Source organism: Leuresthes tenuis, unplaced genomic scaffold, assembly GCF_036924035.1.
Source record: "Leuresthes tenuis unplaced genomic scaffold, fLeuTen1.0.hap1 SCAF_10, whole genome shotgun sequence".
In the NCBI taxonomy this organism is placed as follows: Eukaryota; Metazoa; Chordata; class Actinopteri; order Atheriniformes; family Atherinopsidae; genus Leuresthes; species Leuresthes tenuis.
The window spans coordinates 27,256,774-27,269,320 of NW_027325364.1; positions in this window are offsets into that span (position 1 = coordinate 27,256,774).

Consider the following 12,547-nt stretch of genomic DNA (forward strand, 5'->3'; position numbering starts at 1 on the left):
TACAAGAAGATGTGAAAGTCCGACCATGGTTTGTAAAAAGCGGGTAAGAAAAGGTGCGAATGTCCGACAATGTATGATCAAAAGAGAGAGCGGAGGTTTTCGGATACAAGAAGGTTTGAATGTCCCACCATAGTTTGTAAAAAGCGGGTAAGAAAAGGTTCGAATGCCCGACTATACACCATCAAAAGCGGAAACAGAGGTGTTCCGCTGTAAGACGGTGTGAATGTCTGACCATAGTTGGTAAAAAGCGGGTAAGAAAAGGTTAAAATACCCGACTGTACACAATCAATAGCGGGAGCAGAGTTGTTCGGCTACAAGAAGGTGTGAAAGTCCGACCATGGTTTGTAAAAGCCGGGAAGAAAAGGCTCGAAAGCCCGACTATACACCATCAAAAAGATGGTTTGAATGTCCATCAATAATTGCTTTAAAACAAGAAAGTAAATTTTCGAATATCAAACCGCACATGATCATAAGCGGGAGAGGAGGTGTTCGGCTGCAAGAAGGTGTGAATGTCCACCCATAATTCATGAAAAATGGGTAAAAAAAAAGGTGCGAATGCCTAACAATACATTATCAAAAGCAGGTGTGAATGTCAGATCATAATTTGTAAAAAGCTGATGAGAAAGGGTGAGAATGCCCGACTATACACCATCAAATGCGGGAGCGGAGGTGTTCGGCTCTGAGTAGGTGTGAATGTCCGACCATAATTGCTGAAGAATGTGTTAGAAAAGGTAAGAATGCTGGACCATACATCATCAAAAGCGGGAGAGGTGGTGTTCGGCTGCAAAAAGGTGTGACTGTTCGACTAAAGTTTGTAAAAAGTGGGTAAGACAAGGTGCGAATGCCTGACAATGTATGATCAAAAGCGGGAGCGGAGGTGTTCAGCTGCAAGAAGGTCTACATGTCCATCAATAATTGCTAGAAAACATGAAAGAAACTTTTCGAAAATCAAACCGCACATGATCATAAGTGGGATAGGAGGTGTTCAGCTGCAAGGTGTGAATGTCCACCCATAATTCCTGAAAAATGGGCAAAAAAAAGGTGTGAATGCCCAACCATACATCATCAAAAGCAGGAGTGGAAGTGTTCGGCTACAAGAAGGTGTGAACGTCCAACCAAAATATGTAAAAAGAAGTTAAGAAAAGGTTCGAATATCCAACCAAACATAATCAAAAGCGGGAGCAGAGCTTTTCGACTGCAAGTAGGTGTGAATGTCAGATCATAATTTGCAAAAAGCTGATGAGAAAGGGTGAGAATGCCCGACTATACATCATCAAATGCGGGAGCGGAGTTGTTCGGCTGTGAGTAGGTGTGAATCTCCGACCATAATTGCTGAAAAATGTGTTAGAAAAGGTAAAAATGCCGGTCCATACATCATCAAAAGCGAGAGAGGTTGTTTTCGACTGCAAGTAGGTGTGAATGTCCATCCATAATTACTCACAAACGGGTAAGAAAAGGTAGTAGCCAGACCATATATGATCAAAACAGGGAGCGGAGGTGGTTCAGCTGCAAGAAGGTGTGAATGTCAAACTAAAGTTCAAATATATTAACAAAAGCGGGAGGAGAGGTCTTCGGATGAGAGTGGTTGAAAATTTCCAACCATAATGTATAAAATGCAGTAAAAAAAAAAGGTGTGATAGAACACTAAAAGGTGGAGCGGAAGTGTTCGGCTGCAAGAAGGTGTGAATGTCCGACTATATTTGGTGAAAAGCAGGTGAAGCAAGGTCTGAATGCCCAACCTTACATCATCAAAAGCAAGATCAGAGTGGTTTGGCTGCAAGAAGGCCATAGTTTGCCAAAAGCGGGTAAGGTGCGAATGTCCGACTAAATATCAACAAAATTTGGGGCGGAGGTCTTCGGATGCAAGTGGGTGTGAATATCCCACCATGCAAGTATGGTGGAGAGGAAGCTGTGAATAGCCGACCATAGTTTGGAAAAAGCGGGTAAGAAAAGGTTTGAATGCCCGAACATACACCATCAAAAGAGGGAGCGGAGGTGTTCCGCTGTACGAAGGTGTGAATGTCCAACCATACTTGGTAAAAAGCAGGTAAGAAAAGATTAATATACCCGACTGTACACAATCAATAGCGGGAGCGGATGTGTTCGGCTACAAGAAGGTGTGACAGTCCGACCATGGTTTGTAAAAAGCGGGTAAGAAAAGGTGCGAATGTCCGACAATGTATGATCAAAAGAGAGAGCGGAGGTTTTCGGATACACGAAAGTTTGAATGTCCTACCATAGTTTGTAAATAGCGGGTAAGAAAAGGTTCGAATGCCCGACTATACACCATAAAAAGCGGGAGCGGAGGTGTTCCGCTGTAAGACGGTGTGAATGTCCGACCATAGTTGGTAAAAAGCGGGTAAGAAAAGGTTAAAATACTCAACTGTACACAATCAATAGCGGGAGCGGAGTTGTTCGGCTACAAGAAGGTGTGAAAGTCCGACCATGGTTTGTAAAAAGCGGGTAAGAAAAGGTTCGAATATCCAACCAAACATAATCAAAAGCGGGAGCAGAGCTGTTCGACTGCAAGTAGGTGTGAATGTCCAGCCATAATTACTCACAAACGGGGGAAGAAAAGGTAGTATTGCCAGACCATACATGATCAAAACAGGGAGCGGAGGTTCAGCTGCAAGGTCTGAATGTCCAACCATAATTTGTAAAAACCGGGTAAGAAAAGGCTCGAAAGCCCGACTATACATCATCAAAAGTGGGAGCGGAGGTGTTCAGCTGCAAGAAGGTGTGAATGTTCGACTAAAGTTTGTAAAAAGCTGGTAAGACAAGGAGCGATGTCCCGACATTGTATGATCAAAAGTGGGAGCGGAGGTGTCCAGCTGTGAGTAGGTGTGAATGTCCGACCATAATTGCTGAAAAATGTGTTAGAAAAGGTAAGAATGCTGGACCATACATCATCAAAAGCGGGAGAGGTGGTGTTCGGCTGCAAGAAGGTGTGAAAGTCCGACAATGGTTTGTAAAAAGCGGGTAATAAAAGGTTCGAATGCCCGAATATACATCATCAAAAGCGGAAGCGGAGGTGTTCGGATGCAAGAAGGTGTGAACGTCCGACCAAAGTTTGTAAAAAGCAGTGAAAAGCGAGAAAAAGCTTTTCGTGAGTTCTGCATGATTTGGGATTTTGCTTATAAAATGCATTACTTCACTCAAACTATGTTAAAACTGATTTGTCCTTCATATTTACCATGTCTAGAAAGATTTAAACAAAAAAACAACGTTGTACTTTGCATTAAAAGAAAGAGCAAATCTAAAGTTTCAGGAATCCGAGTATAAGCCTGCTTTCATGAGTTCTGCACGATTTCGGATTTTGCTATAAAATGAATTGCTTTGCTCAAACCAAGTTAAAACTGCTTTGTCCTTCCATATTCATCAATGTCTAGATCGACTTCAACAAAGAAAAACATTGGACTTTGCAGTAGAAGAAGTTGAAATCCATCTACACATTGATAAATATGAAGGACAAAGCAGTTCCCACTTGCCCATAAGAAAATAAGCTTATTCCTGATTCCTGATCCTTCAGTTTTGCTCTTTCTTTTACTGCAAAGTACAACGTTGTTTTTTTGTTTAAATCTATCGAGACATTGATAAATATGAAGGTAAAAGCCGTTTTAACATAGTTTGAGTGAAGGAATTGATTTTATAGATAAAATCCCAAATCATGCAGAACTCCTCAAAAGGGGCGTATGGCTTAATCACAAGTGTGGCTGTTTCTCATTCAGGGTAGTATGAGGAAGTTTATGCTTGAAATATATGTAGAAATGGGTACATATGAAGGACAAAGCAGTGTTAACTTAGTTTGAGTGAAGGAATTCATTTTATACATAAAATCCCAAATCATGCAGAACGTATGAAAAGAAGCTTATTCTCGGATTCCTGATCCTTCAGTTTTGCTCTTTCTTCTACTGCAAAATACAATGTTGTTCTTTGTTGAAGTCGATCTAGACATTGATAAATATGAAGGAAAAAGCAGTTTTAACTTGGTTTGAGTGAATGAATTCATTTTATACATAAAATCCGAAATCGTGCAGAACTCATGAAAATAAGCTTATTCTCGGATTCCTAAAACTTTTGATTTGCTCTTTCTTTTATTGCAAAGTACAACGTTGTTTTTTTGTTTAAATCTATCGAGACATTGATAAATATGAAGGTAAAAGCCGTTTTAACATAGTTTGAGTGAAGGAATTAATTTTATAGATAAAATCCCAAATCATGCAGAACTCCTCAAAAGGGACTTATGGCTTAATCACAAGTGTGGCTCTTTCTCATTCAGGGTAATATGAGGAAGTTTATGCTTGAAATATATGTAGAAATGGGTACATATGAAGGACAAAGCAGTGTTAACTTAGTTTGCGTGAAGAAATTCATTTTATACATAAAATCCGAAATCGTGCAGAACTCATGAAAATAAGTTTATTCTCGGATTCCTAAAACTTTTGATTTGCACTTTCTTTTACTGTAAAGTACAACGTTGTTTTTTGTTGAAATCTATCTAGACATTGATGAATACCAGCCGAAACTCTGCTGCCGCTTTTGATAATTTATGGTTGGGCATTCTTACCTTTTCTTACCCGCTTTTTACAAATTATGATCTTACATTCACACCTACTTGCAGTCGAACACCTTCTCATCCACTTATGATCATGTGCGGCTGGGCTTTCGCACCTTTTCTTACCCATTTTTCAGTAATTATGGCTGGACATTCACACCTTCTTGCAGCCGAACACAACCTCTCCCGCTTTTGATGATATATGGTCCGGCATTCTTACCTTTTCTGACACATTTTTCAGCAATTATGGTCGGACATTCACACCTACTCACAGACGAACACCTCCGCTCCCACATTTGATAGTGTATAGTCGGGCATTCTCACCCTTTCTCATCAGCTTTTTGCAAATTATGATCTGACATTCACACCTACTTGCAGTCGAACAGCTCTGCTCCCGCTTTTGATTATGTTTGGTTGGATATTCGAACATTTTCTTAATGCTTTTTACAAACTTTGGTCGGACGTTCACACCCTCTTGCAGCCGAACACCTCCGCTTCCGCTTTTGATGGTATATAGTCGGGCATTCGAGCCTTTTCTTACCCACCTATTACTTACTTTGGTTGGACATTCAAACCTTCTTGTAGCCGAACACATCCGCTCCTGCTTTTGATGATGTATGATTTGGCATTCAAACCTTTTCTTACCCATTTTTCAGTAATTATTGGTCGGACATTCAGACCTTCTTGCACCTGAACACCTCTGATCCCGCTTTTGATGGTGTATAGTCGGGCTTTCGAGCCTTTTCTTCCCCGATTTTTACAAATTATGGTTGGACATTCAGACCTTGCAGCCGAAAACCTCCGCTCCCTCTTTTGATCATACATTGTCGGGCATTCGCCCCTTGTCTTACACGGTTTTTACAAACTTTAGTCAGACATTCACATCTTGCAGCTGAACCACCTCCATTCCCTGTTTTGATCATGTGTGGTCTGGAAATACTACCTTTTCTTCCCCCGTTTGTGAGTAATTATGGCTGGACATTCACACCTACTTGCAGCCGAAAAACCACCTCTCCCGCTTTTGATGATGTATTGTCCGGCATTCTAGTCTTTTCTATCACATTTTTCAGCATTTATGATCTGACATTCACACCTACTTGCAGTCGAACAGCTCTGCTCCCGCTTTTGATTATGTTCGGTTGGATATTCAAACCTTTTCTTAACTGCTTTTTACAAACTATGGTCGGACGTTCACACCTTCTTGCAGCCGAACACCCCCGCTTCCGCTTTTGATGGTATATATTCGGGTATTCGAACCTTCTCTTACCCGCTTTTTACAAACCATGGTTGGACTTTCATACCTTCTTGTAGCTGAACAACTCCACTCCTGCTTTTGATGATTTATGGTTGGACATTCGCATCTTTTCCTACACATTTTTCAGTAATTATGGGTGGATATTCACATTTTTTCTGCAGCTGAACACCTCCTCTCCCGCTAATGATCATGTAAGGTTTGATATTCGAAAATTTTCTTTCATGTTTTAAAGCAATTATTAATGGACATTCACACCTACTTGCAGCCGAACACCACCTCTCCCGCTTTTGATGATGTATGGACTGGCATTCTTACCTTTACTAACACATTTTTCAGCAATTATGGTTGGAAAATCACACCTACTCACAGCCGAACAACTCCGCTACCGCATTTGATGGTGTATAGTCTGGATTTCTCACCCTTTCTCATCAGCTTTTTGCAAATTATTCTCTGACATTCACACCTACTTGCAGTCGAACAGCTCTGCTCCCGCTTTTGATTATGTTTGGTTAGATATTCGAACCTTTTCTTAACTGCTTTTTACAAACTTTGGTCGGACGTTCACACCCTCTTGCAGCTGAACACCTACGCTTCCGGTTTTGATAGTGTATATTCGGGCATACGAACCTTTTCTTACCCGCTTTTTACAAACCATGGTCGGACTTTCACACCTTCTCTTAGCTGAACAACTCCGCTCCCTCTTTTGATTGTGTACAGTCGGGTATTTTAACCTTTTCTTACCCGCTTTTTACCGACTATGATCGGACATTCACACCGTCTTACAGCGGAGCACCTCCGCTCCCTCTTTTGATGGTGTATGTTCGAGCATTCAAACCTTTTCTTACCCGCTTTTTACAAACCAGGGTCGGACTTTCACAACTTTTAGTAGCCGAACAACTCCGCTCCCGCTATTGATTGTGTACAGTCGGGTATTTTAACCTTTTCTTACCCGCTTTTTACCAACTATGGTCGGACATTCACACCGTCTTACAGCGGAACACCTCCTCTCCCGCTTATGATCATGTACGGTTTGATATTCGAAAATTTACTTTCTTGTTTTAAAGCAATTATTGATGGACATTCAAACCTTCTTTTTGATGGTGTATAGTCGGGCTTTCGAGCCTTTTCTTCCCGGTTTTTACAAACCATGGTCGGACTTTCACACCTTCTTGTAGCCGAACAACTCCGCTCCCGCTATTGATTGTGTACAGTCGGGTATTTTAACCTTTTCTTACCCGCTTTTTACCAACTATGGTCGGACATTCACACCGTCTTACAGCGGAACACCTCTGCTCCCGCTTTTGATGGTGTATAGTCGGGCATTCGAACCTTTTCTTACCCGCTTTTTACAAACTATGGTGGGACATTCAAACCTTCTTGTATCCGAAAACCTCCGCTCTCTCTTTTGATCATACATTGTCGGACATTCGCACCTTTTCTTACCCGCTTTTTACAAACCATGGTCGGACTTTCACACCTTCTTGTAGCCGAACACATCCGCTCCCGCTATTGATTGTGTACAGTCGGGTATTTTAACCTTTTCTTACCCGCTTTTTACCAACTATGGTCGGACATTCACACCTTCGTACAGCGGAACACCTCCGCTCCCTCTTTTGATGGTGTATGTTCGGGTATTCAAACCTTTTCTTACCCACTTTTTCCAAACTATGGTCGGCTATTCACAGCTTCCTCTCCACCATACTTGTATGGTTGGATATTCACACCCACTTGCATCCGAAGACCTCTGCCCCAAATTTTGTTGATATTTAGTCCGACATTCGCACCTTACCCGCTTTTGGCAAACTATGGCCTTCTTGCAGCCAAACACCTCTGATCTCGCTTTTGATGATGTAAGGTTGGGCATTCAGACCTTGCTTCACCTGCTTTTCACCAAATATAGTCGGACATTCACACCTTCTTGCAGCCGAACACTTCCGCTCCACCTTTTAGTGTTCTATCACACCTTTTTTTCACCGCATTTTATACATTATGGTCGGAAATTTTCAACCACTCTCATCCGAAGACCTCTCCTCCCGCTTTCTTTAATATATTTGAACTTTAGTCGGACATTCAAACCTTCTTGCAGCTGAACCACCTCCGCTCCCTGTTTTGATCATATATGGTCTGGCAATACTACCTTTTCTTACCCGTTTGTGAGTAATTATGGCTGGACATTCACACCTACTTGCAGCCGAACACAACCTCTCTCGCTTTTGATGATGTATGGACCGGCATTTTTCCCTTTTCTAACACATTTTTCAGCAATTATGGTCGGAGATACACACCTACTCACAGCCGAAAAACTCCGCTCCCGCATTTGATGATGTATAGTCGGGCATTCTCACCCTTTCTCATCAGCTTTTTGCAAATTATGATCTGACATTCACACCTACTTACAGTCGAAAAGCTCTGCTCCCGCTTTTGATTATGTTTGGTTGGATATTCGAACCTTTTCTTAACTGCTTTTTACATATTTTGGTTGGACGTTCACACCTTGTAGCCGAACACTTCCACTCCTGCTTTTGATGATGTATGGTTGGGCATTCACACCTTTTTTTTTGCCCATTTTTCAGGAATTATGGGTGGACATTCACACCTCTCAGCTGAACACCTCCTATCCCACTTATGATCATGTGCGGTTTGATTTTCGAAAAGTTTCTTTCATGTTTTCTAGCAATTATTGATGGAAATGTAGACCTTCTTGCAGCTGAACACCTCCGCTCCCGCTTTTGATCATACATTGTCGGGCATTCGCACCTTTTCTTACCCGCTTTTTACAAACCATGGTCGGACTTTCACACCTTTTAGTAGCCGAACAACTCCGCTCCCGCTATTGATTGTGTACAGTCGGGTATTTTAACCTTTTCTTACCCGCTTTTTACCAACTATGGTTGGACATTCACACCTTCTTACAGCAGAACACCTCCGCTCCCTGTTTTGATTATGTATGGTTTGACATTCGCACCTTCTCTCACCCGCCTTTTACTATGGTCGGCCATTCACAGCTTCCTCTCCACCATACTTGTATGGTGGGATATTCACACCCACCTGCATCCGAAGACCTCCGCCCCCACTTTTGTTGATATTTAGTCGGTCATTCGCACCTTACCCGCTTTTGGCAAACTATGGCCTTCTTGCAGCCAAACACCTCTGATCTCGCTTTTGATGATGTAAGGTTGGGCATTCAGACCTTGCTTCACCTGCTTTTCACCAAATATAGTCGGACATTCACACCCACTTGCATCCGAAGACCTCCGCCCCAAATTTTGTTGATATTTAGTCGGACATTCGCACCTTACCCGCTTTTGGCAAACTATGGCCTTCTTGCAGCCAAACACCTCTGATCTCGCTTTTGATGATGTAAGGTTGGACATTCAGACCTTGCTTCACCTGCTTTTCACCAAATATAGTCGGACATTCACACCTTCTTGCAGCCGAACACTTCCGCTCCACCTTTTAGTGTTCTATCACACCTTTTTTTCACCGCATTTTATACATTATGGTTGGAAATTTTCAACCACTCTCATCCGAAGACCTCTCCTCCCGCTTTTGTTAATATATTTGAACTTTAGTCGGACATTCAAACCTTCTTGCAGCTGAACCACCTCCGCTCCCTGTTTTGATCATATATGGTCTGGCAATACTACCTTTTCTTACCCGTTTGTGAGTAATTATGGCTGGACATTCACACCTACTTGCAGCCGAACACAACCTCTCTCGCTTTTGATGATGTATGGACCGGCATTCTTACCTTTTCTAACACATTTTTCAGCAATTATGGTCGGAGATTCACACCTACTCACAGCCGAACAACTCCGCTCCCGCATTTGATGGTGTATAGTCGGGCATTCTCACCCTTTCTCATCAGCTTTTGGCAAATTATGATCTGACATTCACACCTACTTGCAGTCGAACAGCTCTGCTCCCGCTTTTGATTATGTATGGTTGGATATTCGAACCTTTTCTTAACTGCTTTTTACAAACTTTGGTTGGACGTTCACACCTTCTTGTAGCCGAACACATGCACTCCTGCTTTTGATGATGTATGGTTGGGCATTCGCACCTTTTTTTTACCCATTTTTCAGGTATTATGGGTGGACATTCACACCTTCTTGCAGCTGAACACCTCCTCTCCCACTTATGATCATGTGTGGTTTGATTTTCGAAAATTTTCTTTCATGTTTTCTAGCAATTATTGATGGACATTTAGACCTTCTTGCAGCTGACCACCTCTCCCGATTTTGATTATGTATGGACCGGCATTTTTACCTTTTCTAACACATTTTTCAGCAATTATGGTTGGAGATTCACACCTACTCACAGCCGAACAACTCCGCTACCGCATTTGATGGTGTATAGTCGGACATTCTCACCCTTTCTCATCAGCTTTTTGCAAATTATGATCTGACATTCACACCTACTTGCAGTCGAACAGCTCTGCTCCCGCTTTTGATTATGTATGGTTGGATATTCAAACCTTTTCTTAACTGCTTTTTACAAACTTTGGTTGGACGTTCACACCTTCTTGTAGCCAAACACATGCACTCCTGCTTTTGATGATGTATGGTTGGGCATTCGCACCTTTTTTTTACCCATTTTTCAGGTATTATGGGTGGACATTCACACCTTCTTGCAGCTGAACACCTCCTCTCCCACTTATGATCATGTGTGGTTTGATTTTCGAAAATTTTCTTTCATGTTTTCTAGCAATTATTGATGGACATTTAGACCTTCTTGCAGCTGAACACCACCTCTCCCGATTTTGATTATGTATGGACCGGCATTTTGACCTTTTCTAACACATTTTTCAGCAATTATGGTTGGAGATTCACACCTACTCACAGCCGAACAACTCCGCTACCGCATTTGATGGTGTATAGTCGGGCATTCTCACCCTTTCTCATCAGCTTTTTGCAAATTATGATCTGACATTCACACCTACTTCCAGTCGAACAGCTCTGCTCTCGCTTTTGATTATGTTTGGTTAGATATTCTAACCTTTTCTTAACTGCTTTTTACAAACTTTGGTCGGACGTTCACAATATCTTGCAGCCGAACACCTCCGCTTCCGCTTTTGATGGTGTATATTCGGGCATACGTACCTTTTCTTACCCGCTTTTTACAAACCAAGGTCGGACTTTCACACCTTCTCTTAGCTGAACAACTCCGCTCCCTCTTTTGATTGTGTACAGTCGGGTAATTTAACCTTTTCTTACCCGCTTTTTACCATCTATGGTCGGACATTCACACCGTCTTACAGCGGAACACCTCCGCTCCCTCTTTTGATGATGTATGGTTAGGCATCCGCACCTTTTCTTACCCATTTTTCAGTAATTATGGGTAGACATTCACACCTTCTTGCAGCTGAACACCTCCTCTCCCGCTTATGATCATGTGCAGTTTGATATTCGAAAATTTTCTTTCATGTTTTCTAGCAATTATTGATGGACATTCAGACCGTCTTGCAGCTGAACACCTCCGCTCCCACTTTTGATGGTGTATAGTCGGGCTTTCGAGCCTTTTCTTCCCCGGTTTTTACAAATTATGGTTGGACATTCAGACCTTCTTGCAGCCGAAAACCTCCACTCCCTCTTTTGATCATACATTGTCGGGCATTCGCACCTTTTCTTACCCGCTTTTTACAAACCATGGTCGGACTTTCACACCTTTTAGTAGCCGAACAACTCCGCTCCCGCTATTGATTGTGTACAGTCGGGTATTTTAACCTTTTCTTACCCGCTTTTTACCAACTATGGTTGGACATTCACACCTTCTTACAGCAGAACACCTCCGCTCCCTGTTTTGATTATGTATGGTTTGACATTCGCACCTTCTCTCACCCGCCTTTTACTATGGTCGGCCATTCACAGCTTCCTCTCCACCATACTTGTATGGTGGGATATTCACACCCACTTGCATCCGAAGACCTCCGCCCCCACTTTTGTTGATATTTAGTCGGTCATTCGCACCTTACCCGCTTTTGGCAAACTATGGCCTTCTTGCAGCCAAACACCTCTGATCTCGCTTTTGATGATGTAAGGTTGGGCATTCAGACCTTGCTTCACCTGCTTTTCACCAAATATAGTCGGACATTCACACCTTCTTGCAGCCGAACACTTCCGCTTTTAGTGTTCTATGAGGCATTCACATATTTTTTTTCACCGTATTTTATAGATTATGGTTGGAAATTCTCACCCACTCTCATCCGAAGACCTCTCCTCCCGCTTTTGTTAATATATAGTCGGGCATTCGAACCTTTTCTTACCCGCTTTTTACAAATTATGGTCGAACATTCACACCTACTTGCAGCTGAATATTTCCGCTCCACCTTTTAGGTATGTATGGTTGGCATTTGCACCTCTTTTTATACTGATTGCTGAAGATTAAGTTGTTCTTTCTCAAACTACAAATTTTTTTTAATTGTTGAAACTTGATTTGAAGTGGATAAATAAGGAGGACAAACAGTTTTAAGTCAGGCTGATAGAAGGAATTAATTTTATAGCAAAATCTGTATTTCGTCATATGTCGAGAGATGCTTATTGCTGAAGAAGTTCTTTCTCATTCTACAAAGTACAACGTTGTTTATCGTTGAAACTTGATTAGACATGAATAAATATGAAGGACAAAGCAGTCTTAACTTGGTTTGAGTTAATGAATTCGTTTTATAGGAGAATCCGAATTCGTGCATAACTCATAAAATAGAGCTTATTTTCGGATTCCTGAAGAATGAGTCTAGT